Source organism: Anopheles merus, chromosome 2L (genome assembly GCF_017562075.2).
Source record: "Anopheles merus strain MAF chromosome 2L, AmerM5.1, whole genome shotgun sequence".
NCBI classification, from domain to species: Eukaryota; Metazoa; Arthropoda; class Insecta; order Diptera; family Culicidae; genus Anopheles; species Anopheles merus.
In genome coordinates this window covers 11188462-11201031 of record NC_054083.1, presented here as the reverse complement: position 1 = coordinate 11201031, position 12570 = coordinate 11188462, and the positions used below count along the sequence as shown (strand labels likewise).

General features: G+C 42.8%; 1 protein-coding gene across 7 annotated transcripts in view; it reads right to left on the bottom strand.

Moving 5' to 3' along the window:
* The window catches only part of LOC121591754 (cAMP-dependent protein kinase type II regulatory subunit), a 38597-nt gene extending 27609 nt beyond the window's left edge, over positions 1-10988 (bottom strand). The window contains exons 1-2 of one of the 7 annotated variants that reach the window (XM_041912653.1): positions 10659-10985; positions 9033-9339 (exon numbers count right to left, since the gene is read on the bottom strand). The gene's annotated coding sequence lies outside the window, so the exon portion shown is untranslated. Of the gene's footprint in view, positions 1-9032; positions 9340-9488; positions 9634-10519 lie in introns of those variants that run through there. The other 6 variants (XM_041912658.1, XM_041912657.1, XM_041912656.1 and 3 more) reach the window with 6 other exon arrangements.
* Positions 10989-12570: the final 1582 nt, after the last annotated feature.

Below are 12570 nucleotides of genomic sequence, written 5' to 3'. Positions count from 1 at the left end.
ATTTTCTCCCTGTCAGAGAGTGTAAGAATCAAAGTGGTGCTTTATAAGTTACCACCGATCAGGAATGAAATTTTCAGGTAATGTAAACAACCTTTAAATGACCTTAGATTGTGTATTTGCAACAGCATTAAACCGTATCGTCTGCTTACAAAAATAAGCATGTAGAACATCATAAACACTAAATGACACATTTTTCCGTATAATTTCCATTTTACTCACAGCAAACTGGCGATCATTATCAAATAAGAAAATGCAATAACCAATGACAGGATAAAAAAACAATGAAAAAACATATGAATTTACACCCCTAACGTCTCGCATATCGCGCAAAAGACCCGCAACAAACTAACCATTGTTAAGCGCAATAATGTACGCATCGTCATGCAACTTCCATAAACTGTTGGACCAGAGTGTAGAATTCCTTCCGGCTAATTACACGCTTGAAAGACAGGGTTTGTGAATTTTTCAAAGTGCGACACGTACGACAAACACTCCGATGCTTCGCTGGCGGCCATTTTTCTACATCTTACTGGCGACGACTCTGTGTAAGCGCTCGTGAGACTCGCGACAAATGCCACCCAAACGCGAAACAGCACTTCACCGTCTGTTGAAAGTACTTAAAACTCTAAGATAACGGTTGCCAAGCAATTCTCCACTGTCGCAACTCCAGCAAAAGCTCACGTCTCTGCCAAACTCTTGTCTTTTAGCGCAGTTTCTTTGCTGCGTTTTTTTTTGTTCGTGTGCCATCGTTCCTGATCCCCCTTACCTCTGAGCTGGCGAAACACGTGAAGCGATGCTGGATCCGGTCGTAAATTTCGCGACCTTCCTAAATTTTCATTATTTACCAAGCACAACGGAGCACACGGCCGTCCCATGCTGAAAGGCTGGCTCGGCAAACAAGAACGCCGAAAAGGAAACTATTCCATAACGCACCGGAACCGCCGCATACACAATGGTGCTGCCAGGATTTGCGCAAGGCTACACGTCTGCCAGCAAAAAAGGGATAGCATTCTGTCATCCCGTAGACACCAGAGCGGATGTGTTTAGAAGTAGTGTTATTTCGATGCTTTCACCCAAGCGATCGACCACACACCGGGAAGATGTTAGGAACACGACCAAGAACACCACAGAGCATAGCCGTGTGTCAGTCGCTGAGGGAGTTTGGGATGGCTAGTAATGAATTTATCATTGTATCCAACGCGCAAGAAAACCCTGGACATTAGTTGGAGCGTGCAGAGATCGCTACCTTCAACACACGGAACAAATTTTTCTGGGTGTTCTTCCATGTCCCTGTAGAGCCGACAGTGGACAAACACGTGCAGAGCATAAACTATAAGATTACATGAGTATCCGATAAATAATGCGTTGTGATGCTACTTTCACGCAGACCAAACCCCAAAACGAAGGTAGCGAAATAACCCTAAAGCCATTTTTAAATTATGTTGGATACTTTTGCAACATGAGCTAACAAGTGTGAAAGTACTGCAAGAGATCCACAACATTAGATATGTGATTCCGCTTGAAAAATTCTGAAGCAAAAATTCATTGAAAACAACAACGATCAGAAAACGTTCTTCTGTCACGACCAAAAACAAAACCCCCAAAACATCCAATTATGCAGCCGAAAATGGCAGCAAAGGTAATAAAAGGGGAACAACAAATCGAGCAAAGCATAAGAAAACAACACAAACATAGCCGAGAGGAGTGTGCGCCGCCATACGCTTAATCTGATGCGACGAAGCATTCGCCAAGGATGAATTGCAATGTCATGATGCACCAATTTGTTTCCTTTTCCAGTGAGCTACAAATGCATCCACGTGCTGGCGGCGGCTGCTGTTTCTGCAGTTGCAGCATAATTTGCTGCTCTGGATTTATGCAATGAAAAGATTTCTCACTTTGTCTCACTCTCTCCCCTCTCTCTCCCCTCTCTCTCTCTCTCTCTTTCTGGATCTCTCAGAATCGACTTGCAGAGCGGGGATAGTTTTGTGGCCTCATTTATGTTCTTGTGCATGTGCATGTGAACACACACACACTCGTCTTTCGCTATCGCAATGTCACCCCGTTCGCTGCGCTTATGCTCACCATTCCAGGCGCACATGAAAGCGCACGGGAGGTTCCCTGCTGCGCCGACTACTACCATGCGTTCTCAAAGCAAAAGTGCTGTAGGCAGCATAGCTGGGCAAAACGCAACAATATGGCAACTGTTCTCCCCACATTCAAGTTATTTTTATGTTTTTGCGTTTGTTTTACCCTTTCGTGTTGCCGCACACACACACACACACAGGCACTGGGGTAAAAGAAAGCAAGGAAGAGAGAGGGGAATACGAACATTGGTTAAAAGTGACAAAGATGCAGCCACACAAATAGCAGCAACAAAAACAAAACAAAATCACTGAAAATAATGACGAAACAAGATGTTGCTACCACACCATGGTACCGAGGGTTGTAATATTTCACGACTGCAGGATAACACGTTTTTACTCTTACCATTCACACCCCCCTTCCCCTTGGAAGAGTGTCTCGCAGCACGGGCCGTGATTTTTCTATTTTTCTTTTCGTTATAGCTTAATAAACTCAAAAGAACACATCGCGAACCCTGCGTGTTGCCTGTATCCGTCTTTGCCAATAGAATCACTCTTTACCATAAAATGTTTTCCCCTCCCCAAGCCATCCTTTCTTCCCCATATAAACGTTTAATCTTGCAGTGGGCGACAGTCCATCATAAGTGGGCACGCTCCGAACAGCAATGCTGATAAGAGATGGAAACAGCAGAACAGAATCGCGCTATAATCTGTTCAAACTTTTTTTTGTAATAAAGCCCAGTTTTGTTGTGCAAATCCTTCAATGTACTAGATCGAAGGGTACACGTAAAGCAAACGCGTTCGGGAGGCGATGGATTACCCTCTTTGCATATCGAACGTTGGGCTCTTACACATTATCGTCGTTGTCGTCGTCATCCCATTTGAATGGTCACCAACGAACCACAAAAATACACCCTCTCGAAAACCACCCCAAGAGGCAATAGAGAAGACGGTTCGTGTCGATGCGTGCGAGTCCGTTCGTATGCCCGCCGGCGGTTTGGGTTGGAGCACCCGGCAAACTGCCCCTCCTCCGCCACCGGGGACAGGATTTGTACTACTTCGGACGCTGAAGAACCCGGCCATGCGATCGATAGCAGACGCTTCGGCTCCTGCCAACCAGTTGCCCCCCTTGGGTCGCTGTTACGAGCAGCAGCGGCAGCAGCAGGACAACACTATATGTGCCCTTCGAGAGAATAAGTATCCATTTTTAATGCTCTTTTTCTGCATAAAGGGCCCGTGCGCAAGCAAACTCTTTCAGGGCCACTGATCCAATTGAAAAGATTTTAGGAGGTCAAAAGGTGTCGTCGTCGAGCAGCGAGCAGAAAGGCATTTGAAATATAATCAGGTTCTTTCTGCTTGGGTGCAGCTAAGGAAAAAAGACCCCACACACCGTTACCTTTTTTTTTTGGCCAGCGCGAGCCAAACGAAGTTTGTTTGTTAGTTTATCGAACAGAGGGCGCTTTTTTGGGCCGAGTGCTGCAGTTTTGGTGCAGCCTAAAAGTAGCCCACTGGACTGGATAGCTGGCAGTTAAAAGTTCACCTGCTTCGCGTTCCGCACACAACGCTATCCTTCCTTTGCGCAGGCACCGATTGATTCATGCTGGCAGCAGTGCTCCCCATTTCTGCATGTTGAGGGGTTGTTTATTTGCTTCCATTTCTCGTCATTTTTTTGTAGTTAGAGTGTGCATACCTGTCGTTTCCGAAAGTGACGCATGTAGAGCATCATTGACATTTTGACTACCCCTTTTTATTCCCCCCCAACTCATGCACTGGCACCTATTGCAAGAGCATTTGCTCCACACTGTTGTTGCTGCTGTTGTACGCAGCACTAACGTCGTTCACAAAACTATTTTTAGTTTAAAATGAATGACCCGCAGCACGGTAGAAGGACCTGAACAACAACAACGAAAAAAATGCAATCCAAGATACTGCATGTGTCGGCCAAGAACTTCCCCCTTCTTTCTATTTCACCGAGCCCCTTTTCTCGTTGGGCTGTTGTCTATAGATAGGTTTTCTTATGAAACTGTTCGGCACTGTGAAGAGGTACTGTTTTTTTCTTTTCTCTTTTTAACCATTGCCGCTCGGCTGTCAAGTTTTGCGAGACATTTTAGTTTTCGTTCACTCACTTCCCACCAAACTCACAGCATGAAGGGACATTTTTCTACACCATTGGGTGGACATTCCTGCGCTGCTGAGTCGTTTGCTGCCGTGGTCCCATACTAAACTTATGAGCATACCGAAGCGGTTGGTTATCGAATTAGCTCCATCGCCGCACGCCAAGTAAATCTGTCCTCGCAACAATGTTTCCCGCATAAAAAGCGGTACTGGGGTACAGCAAGTGGCCCAAGCCTTTCCCATACACAGCCACGTCTACCTCCAAATCCCTGTCGGAAGTGGTGCAGCACTGTGTGTTACCACCATCGGAACATAAACTTGCTCCTGATGAAATATTCACGTAACCTTTTCCAGCGGAATGTCCACGAAATGACCGTGTATAGTGCTGCTCCTCCGTGCAGTCTTTGTGGGGAATACAAACAACAAAAAAACACGGTAACGGTAGCCACAGCAAAAGATTCGAGTTTACAGTCGCGGGTGACAGGTTTATGTTTCGTACCTTTCCCACCGCCAGCAATGTTACCGCCAAAGCCTTCCTTCTGCTCACTGCTTATGGGAATGGGTTTCCTGACAGATGATGTCTATAGCCACGTTACGGCCACCTTTACCTTGTCCTAATTATACACACACAAGTACAAACATTCACACGCACCGTTCTTCTGTGTATAGACACACGCGTCCAACATCCTTGCGCAAGTCCTTTTTGTTATGCAAAACAAACCCGCACCACTACACCAGAAACGGAGCTGCTGACCTTCGTTTGCGGACCGATTCCCGGACTGTGTCATGGCAGGGCAGGGAAGCAATGAAACGGCCAGCCAGCAGCCAATCTTTTAGAATCCTTTCTCCACAAAAAAAAAACTCGAATCGAGCGAAGAATACGACTGCGGCGCGACGAATGTCCTTCGCTTCGTGAGGCAATGTGCGGGCGAGGTGATCCCACCTATGCCGGGCAATAGCGCGGTCTTGCTAAACATCCTGGCTGACGGGGCGCCCAAACCACAGCCGAAGACAAAAATATCAAAGGGAAATTGAAAAGGAAATGCAGCAGGAAATAAGAAAATTCCGCAATACATCGTTCGCATGGCGCATGCATGGAGGACACTCTTTCAGCAGATTCTGTAGCTCTCGTCCTTTTCCATTTGAAAATCAATGATTTCGAGAGGCTTGGTGGGGGCGATGCAGGGTGTACTAAATGCGGGAAAGCTTTTATAAAATAATGAACGCAGTTATTATTGGGGACGCGGAAGAAAATCCTCACGAAAGGTCACCAGTATCAACGCAGCAAATGCAGATGTTTTAAAGAATCCTCGCCAAATCACGTACATCTGTCGACTCATTTACTTGCCTATTTAAGTCACCAAAAGTATAAATGGAAAAATAGACGTGGAAAGTAAACAGTCCGGACATAATGCAATAGTTTACTCATAGAATACATAACGCAATGCATAATGCAAAACAATAATTTATTTTCTTTACTTAGATCTTTAAAGAATTTAATTTGTTTGGCCCTAGCGGCTGCTTGCTTCAATAATGTACAATAATTGAAGCTTATGTTGTTGTTTGTTGTTTGTTTGAATAGTTTTGAGAGGCTTTGGCCGGAGTTCTTTCGCCTCTAAATCGCAGCTTATCAACACGCTCTAGATTCATGTCTTAGTATAAATCATGCACAACTGGTTGAGGCCTAGCTGATTGATTTTTTTATAAGGATATAGCATTGAATAAGTTTTCCGCTGCCCCATGTAAGCATATAATGATGCTATTAAAGCCAAAAAGCAGATAAATTAGAGCAATTTTTTGATAAAAACTGATATACACATCGCAAAAGATTATATTGTTAATCTTATTTTTATGTTAAAATTGATACAAATAGTCTTTAAAATAAAATAAACATACATCAAACTTTTGTTTGTAAATACAGTTGAATAAATAATTAAGTTAATAAAACCACCAACATCACTCAAAAATAACCCATAAATTAGAGATATTTTGACTGCGGACTGCGGTAATTCGTGTTACGCAATGATACGAGTTACGCATTACTAGTGCATCTCGAATCAAACCTGTACTAATAAATGGAGTTTAATTTCTTCTATGTTTGTACAACAACTACTGTCTGGCGTATCTGATACTGCATCATCCAGTGATCTGAGCTATAGATATCTAGTGGCTCATGCTCAATTGGATCAACTTATATTTTGCTTTTTTAGCACAATGCATGAGAATGACCTAGCCATGTCTTAGATCTTTTGAAGGGCTATTCTTTACACACATCGGACAGCATCGCCGAATGCTTATTGCAAATCTATTACAGTGGACAATCTCAATACGAGTATCCTTTTAAGGAACTGCATAACGAGCAAGTTGAAATGCACTATAAATCCACCTTTTAACGATCAAAATCTCGCATAACAAACAACAAAATTTGCGTTACTGGTGCATTTTTTTAAAACGAACGTTATTGTTGTTAGTATAAAAAGAGAAGTTCAAAAAGTATCATTCTTTTATAAGTGCTTCTCGTTCCTAAAGGCAAGAGTTTTTATGCTCAAAATTAATTTATCTGTAGCGACATCCGAAGGGATAAGTGTACAGGTATTCCCCGATATACGCTATTAATGCGGACCGGAGGCAATAGCGTATCTCAAATATTAGCGTAAGTCAAATTTCGAGATGTTCAGTCAAATTTCGTATAATTTTGCTTAAAGTGGTAGGTTTTGGCCACTAAATTAGTTATTTAATATGTTTTCAACTGAAGATTACAATTATGTACGTTTTGAAATGTGTTTTTTAATATTTTTTTAAGTTAATAATTTAAATATCTAATTAAATATTTAAATTTTACGTTTTCAGATTGATAACAAAAAAGTTCACTATGTTTTAGTATAGTCTTAACCCTGGAACCAAATCATACGAATACGTATGTGTATAGTAAAGAGTTTTCCGCATAACGAGTTTTTCGTACATCGATTGTGTCAGTGGGACGGATTAAACTCGTTATGCGAGAGTTTTCTATTTCTTCATTCATTTCTTTGCTTTTATATAACTAAGTTTCACTGGCTGTCCAAATAGATTGCCATTATCCTGCTTTCAGAAATGAATAATCACATTTAGATGGATATCGATAACAACATCGTTGACAAAATGTATGCAATATACGTACATTTTGTTGAAAACGAACATTCAATTCGAAGATTCAAACAATTTGTTTTCGTGTAGTAAAATGTTTACAAAACTAATGCAAATTTTGACTCATTTTGATTTAATTTTAACTCTCTTTCAAATATTACCAATGCATAATTTTGCAAAGAAAAAATTGAACATTTTTATACAAAAAAATGGTGCTTTAGCTTCAAATTCATATGAAATCGTAAGTGTCTGGAGTTTGACTGACACATGCTGTACAAATTTGCAATCAAATTTATATTGTTGGAACATTTAGAGAGTTTTAACGACTAACTGATGAGGTAATGTTTTGGTAAGGGCAACAACACAATAAAAAAGCGAATACGGCGGATATTGCCCTCTTTTGACACAAACACACTAGTGAGGGTATGTTGTAAAATTGCGTACAACATAAAAAAATGTTTTTTAAAGCTTACGCTATAATATTCCTACGCTAGTATTTTCTAACAGATACAAAAAAGGATTTTGGTTTTATAAAACAATTTTCCACAATCGAGTAGATTTATTAAAACTACTGTACATACGTACACTACTCTCGCTATACATTCAAAACGCCAAAATGAAACATATTGTATAGTACAAATATTACATATTTCCCATCCTTGCGAGCTTTTTCGGGGTTTTTCTACAAGACCCTTTGGGGCAGTTGGCCGCCGTGTGTCTATGCGCCCTGCGTACTGGGCTAGCGCTGTATTGGTGAAGCTTTGGGAACTTATGCGAGCACACACCTGTGTGCTGTGAAATGAAAACTTATTTGGTTTACAGCAGCTACAAACACTACGCCAGCAGTACCACTACTAAAAGCCGAGCGAGCGCGTTCGTCTGCCGACGAAGGCGTAGAGAACTTTCAAGCGGAAAATTCTGCTCCGAGCAGCGCTACACTACGTTGCCAGGCTAGGGGACAGGCTTCCAACTAGGAGTTGAAAAAAGCTACTAAGTAAAACCGAATCGTGATGCCATCTTTTGCTGGATTAATTTAAAAATGGTGGAACTTGCAATCAGCCAGACTGCTCACAATTCAATCCGAACCGAATCGAGGCCGTTAATTACTATGAGGCTTATTAGAAGTTTAATAATAGATCAGCCACAATAGTCTACCCACTCGAATGCTCATTAAACTTTGCCACCTTTAAACCCTCTGGCCAACCTTTTCTATCAGCCGTCTTCTCTCACTCTTCCCCTCCTGAACTCTCGCTCACTATCTTTCTCTCTCGCTCTCCAATGTTTTCTGCGTTTGATATTTTCTCAATCTAGTGTATCCCTTACGCTTCGATTTCTGTCCATCCTAGTGCACCACCTGGGCTGACCAAGGGCGGTCGGACCAGTGTGTGCGTAAAACGTATACAAATACGTTTTAGGGATTATCATGATTCCAACAACAGAGTTCCCTCGCGGCGGACGCGAACCTTTATGGATCAGAAAATATCCTTCGCTTCCGCAGTCGGTGCTAATGGCTCGTGTACCATAATGTTCTACGTGATTGGCGTAACATACTGGTGTACCTTTTCCACTAATGGGCAGCAAATGGTTCCAACTTACGAGCCACTTTGCAACGGAAACCAAATTATAATCCAGAAAGTTTTTGTGTTTCACGCAAGAAATTTCAAAATGCACATTTTACGGTGTGCAGATCTCTTTTCAGTATGAAATTACCTGTCTGTCGAACCTTCGAGGGAATTAATGCTGGGTTATTCCTTGAGGTCGCAATCAACTATCGAAACTTAATTTCACCTTGAATGTGACGATACAGTGTGACGTATCCAAAAGGGCCGAGGAAGTATGGTCGAGAGTTTCAACTTTACAGACACTACGGACACACTATCGTCACGCACTTCTCGCACTGCTCGCACCACTAGCTCACTAACGATGCACGAATGCACTGCTGGAAAACGAAGTAACACACACGCTGTGGATGTGGTCAATGGGTACAGGATACGGACTGTAGACGGGTGATTTGGTACTAAAAATAAATAAACAATTGGAAATAAAACTAGCTACACTTTCTTCTTGTAACACACTAGAGCCTATACGGTCTATTATATGAAGCAGTGTTGTCTCTTTAGCGCCCTTGTCAATCGTTTTTGGGCTAAATTTGTCGTAAACTCTTACAGTTTTCACTCCACACCAAGCGTTGAGGTACGCTTTTTCCCGGCAATATCCGGAACCAGCCAGCTTTTCACAACTTGTTACACATCATCCCCTGGAAAGCTAGTCTTTTTCTTTTTTTTCTTACTAGCTCCCGCTCTCACTGCTGGAGGTGGCTGCTGCTCTCGAAAAGGAAAATTTATCAATCGAAACAACTTTCGCACGCAGCAGGCGAGTACGAGAGGTGAGGAGGATAGCGCAAATATCCAACATACACACACACATCCGCTCACGCACACGCACCTTCGCACAGCACACCAATTCCGGAGACAAACGTTGAAGAAAGAGCAAGAGTGAGAGAGATAGAGAAGGTAGAGGAGAGTGAGATGGAGGATGTGGGGTCAACCGAAATGATAGCTGCACACGATATGCGAGGAATTACCGATGGAAGGAAAGGGAGCAGACGGGTGGCAAGTCTCATACAATCACAAAAGCGCAACCAACCAAAAACGCGACACGCGCGCACACTTTGCCAGCGACAGAAACGTGACAAACGCACACACAGCGAGCACTGTGAGCTCACCTTGCACCGAACGTTCACAACACGCACACACACACACACACGCGCGCGCGCAAGCACACCTGATGTCAAAAGTGATTTCCTTTGAATCACAGCCAGCCAGCCCACTCTCCTCTCCGGTGTGTTTGTTCTCTACGCTCTCACGACAGTGCGCGCTGCTCTTGCTCAGTAAAGTTAGGCATGTTTGCCCCGCTTCGCAAAGGGACGACCGTTTTCTTCGCAGCTCCACACTGGGAGTTGTGGAGAGATTCGATCATCTCCTACCACCTGTCCGTCCGTACAACAAAAAAAAAACCCTTAACGCCGGAATCGATTTTCAAATTTTCACATTTTTCACACGTACTGCTTGCAGTGCAACAGCACCTTGTGACTTTTCAAGACGAGCCACACAGTACGATGATCGACGAATTTCACCCCTTTAATCTACACACCGCGGCCAAAACCCGACACATGCCATATAAAAGAGCACAAGTACCCGCAGGCTATGAAAGATATTCCCACAGCACCCCTTTCGAAAGGTCAACGAACAAACTGGCACTGGCACTGGCACATTTTTCAGCCACTGTTATGTCTGCAGAACACGAACGAAGAAAAATGCCCCTCGTAATACCAACCACTGTCACACGACTGCTTCGATCCTCCAGGCAGCAAACACCACCTTTCGCGACGCCTTCTGGACACACTGGTACAGTATGACTTGGAGCACAGCACCGACGTCTACCGATGGCACCAGTTTCGGCCGGAAGCACGGAGTGCGGGACCGGAAAGCGCTTCAATGGCGGCAAAGAAAAAATAAAACAACCTTCACAAGGTGGTCACTTTTTCACAGCTCGCACGCACGGCTGGTAGCTTTCACTTCAGTTCTAGCAGTGAAGCCGCTATCTCTTTCGGGTCCAGCCTGCAGCTTCACTCTCTCTCACGACGATACGCGCGTGCCGTACAGCTAGTGCGCTCTCGCACATTCTCTTGCATTTCGCCGCTCCCGGTCTCTCATTCCTTTTTCGCCATTCTCTTTCTCTCTCTCTGTGTGTGTATGTGGCCCGTGGGGCATGTTGGGCTTGCTTGAAGGTTTCTTGCGCAAGGAACGTATGCGAGAGCCCTGCTCTCTTCAACACTCCAGGTGGGTTTTATCCGGATAGGCTTTTTTGCTCACATGCTGTTTCTATTCCGCTTATCACATCTCTGTTACCAAGAACCATACAAAAAGCGTAAAAGCATTAGGAACCATTTGATCCCGCAGCATTGATGAGATTTCGTCTGCTTTACAGTGTGGTACACTCAATTGTTTATGCTTGACCGTAAAATAACTGAAAAATTTCAAGGCTTTACACCCATACTATGAATTTGTTAACAATTTGTAAATTTTTCATTTTTTTAAATGATAAAGAATACAACTAAAAGCGCTCAAAACAAGTATGAGAAAAAAACAAGATTGTATCAAAATTGAAAGCCATCAATCAAAGGAAATCAATACATGTTCACAATTAAAGCACAATATTTACTTTTTAAAGCTTGTAGCGCAAAAAATACCGATTGTTGTGTGTATCGCTAAAAGAATAATAATAAGAACCGAGATATTGAAAATTTTAAATGAAATTAAATTAAAATCATTTTTTTCTGCTATAGATGACTCTTATGCCACCGTGTAGACTCTGCTTATTTTGCGTCAAGATTATTGAAGCTGTCACTCATTGCAGCATAAGATAATTAGAGTCTCTCGCCCTATATGTAGCTTGGCTGCAGTGTGGCCAGATTATTTTGGCGGTTTTCGGTAGGCGCATCAAAATTTTATCGGTAGTTTTCGGTAGGTTAAAACTCGAAACTTCGCTGAGTTAAAAGTATCAAAGTATCAGGTATCAGATTATATTGGCCGATTTCGGCAGGAGCACTGTTGAGAACGCAACCATTTAAATTTAATCAATTATTTTAACGATCAATTTCTTTTTACCCTACTAGCAAAGAGAATGAAAAAGTGTGCGTCTTTTATAAATAATGTGTGTGGTTTACAGCAAGATTGTGTGAAGCTATGAATTGAAATGTGCTTTTATTTGCAATAAAAGTGATAAAATATCACCAATTTTGATGTGTTTAAGTTTTTCTTTTGATTCGGGTGCACCAAGTCCGTGTAAAGGGAAGCGCACAGCGCGCTAAGAAAGAAACGAGCGGGAGGGGGTTTCAGTCCAGCGCAGCACAACTCGCTGGAATCAAGTGGGGTACCAATTCAGCGCAGCGCAAGCCGAAAGAAACGGAAAGGAAGGGGTATAAGGAAAATACAATGAAACATCGCGAGCGAGCGTTCTTTTCAGTGAGAGCGCCTCGTGCATTTTAAAGGCATGCAATAGAGCGCATTCTCTCCGTGGTAGCGCTCCATCCGTCATTTTTAATTTTTAGCCCAAAACAACCCCTACCCGCAAATTTCCGTTAAATGCCTTCTAATCGCCTTGTAATCGCCGGCGAATTGAAGGCGATCAGCAGTGCATTTAGCAGTAATTAAATGCCTTTGAAATATGTCAATGAAAAATTTCG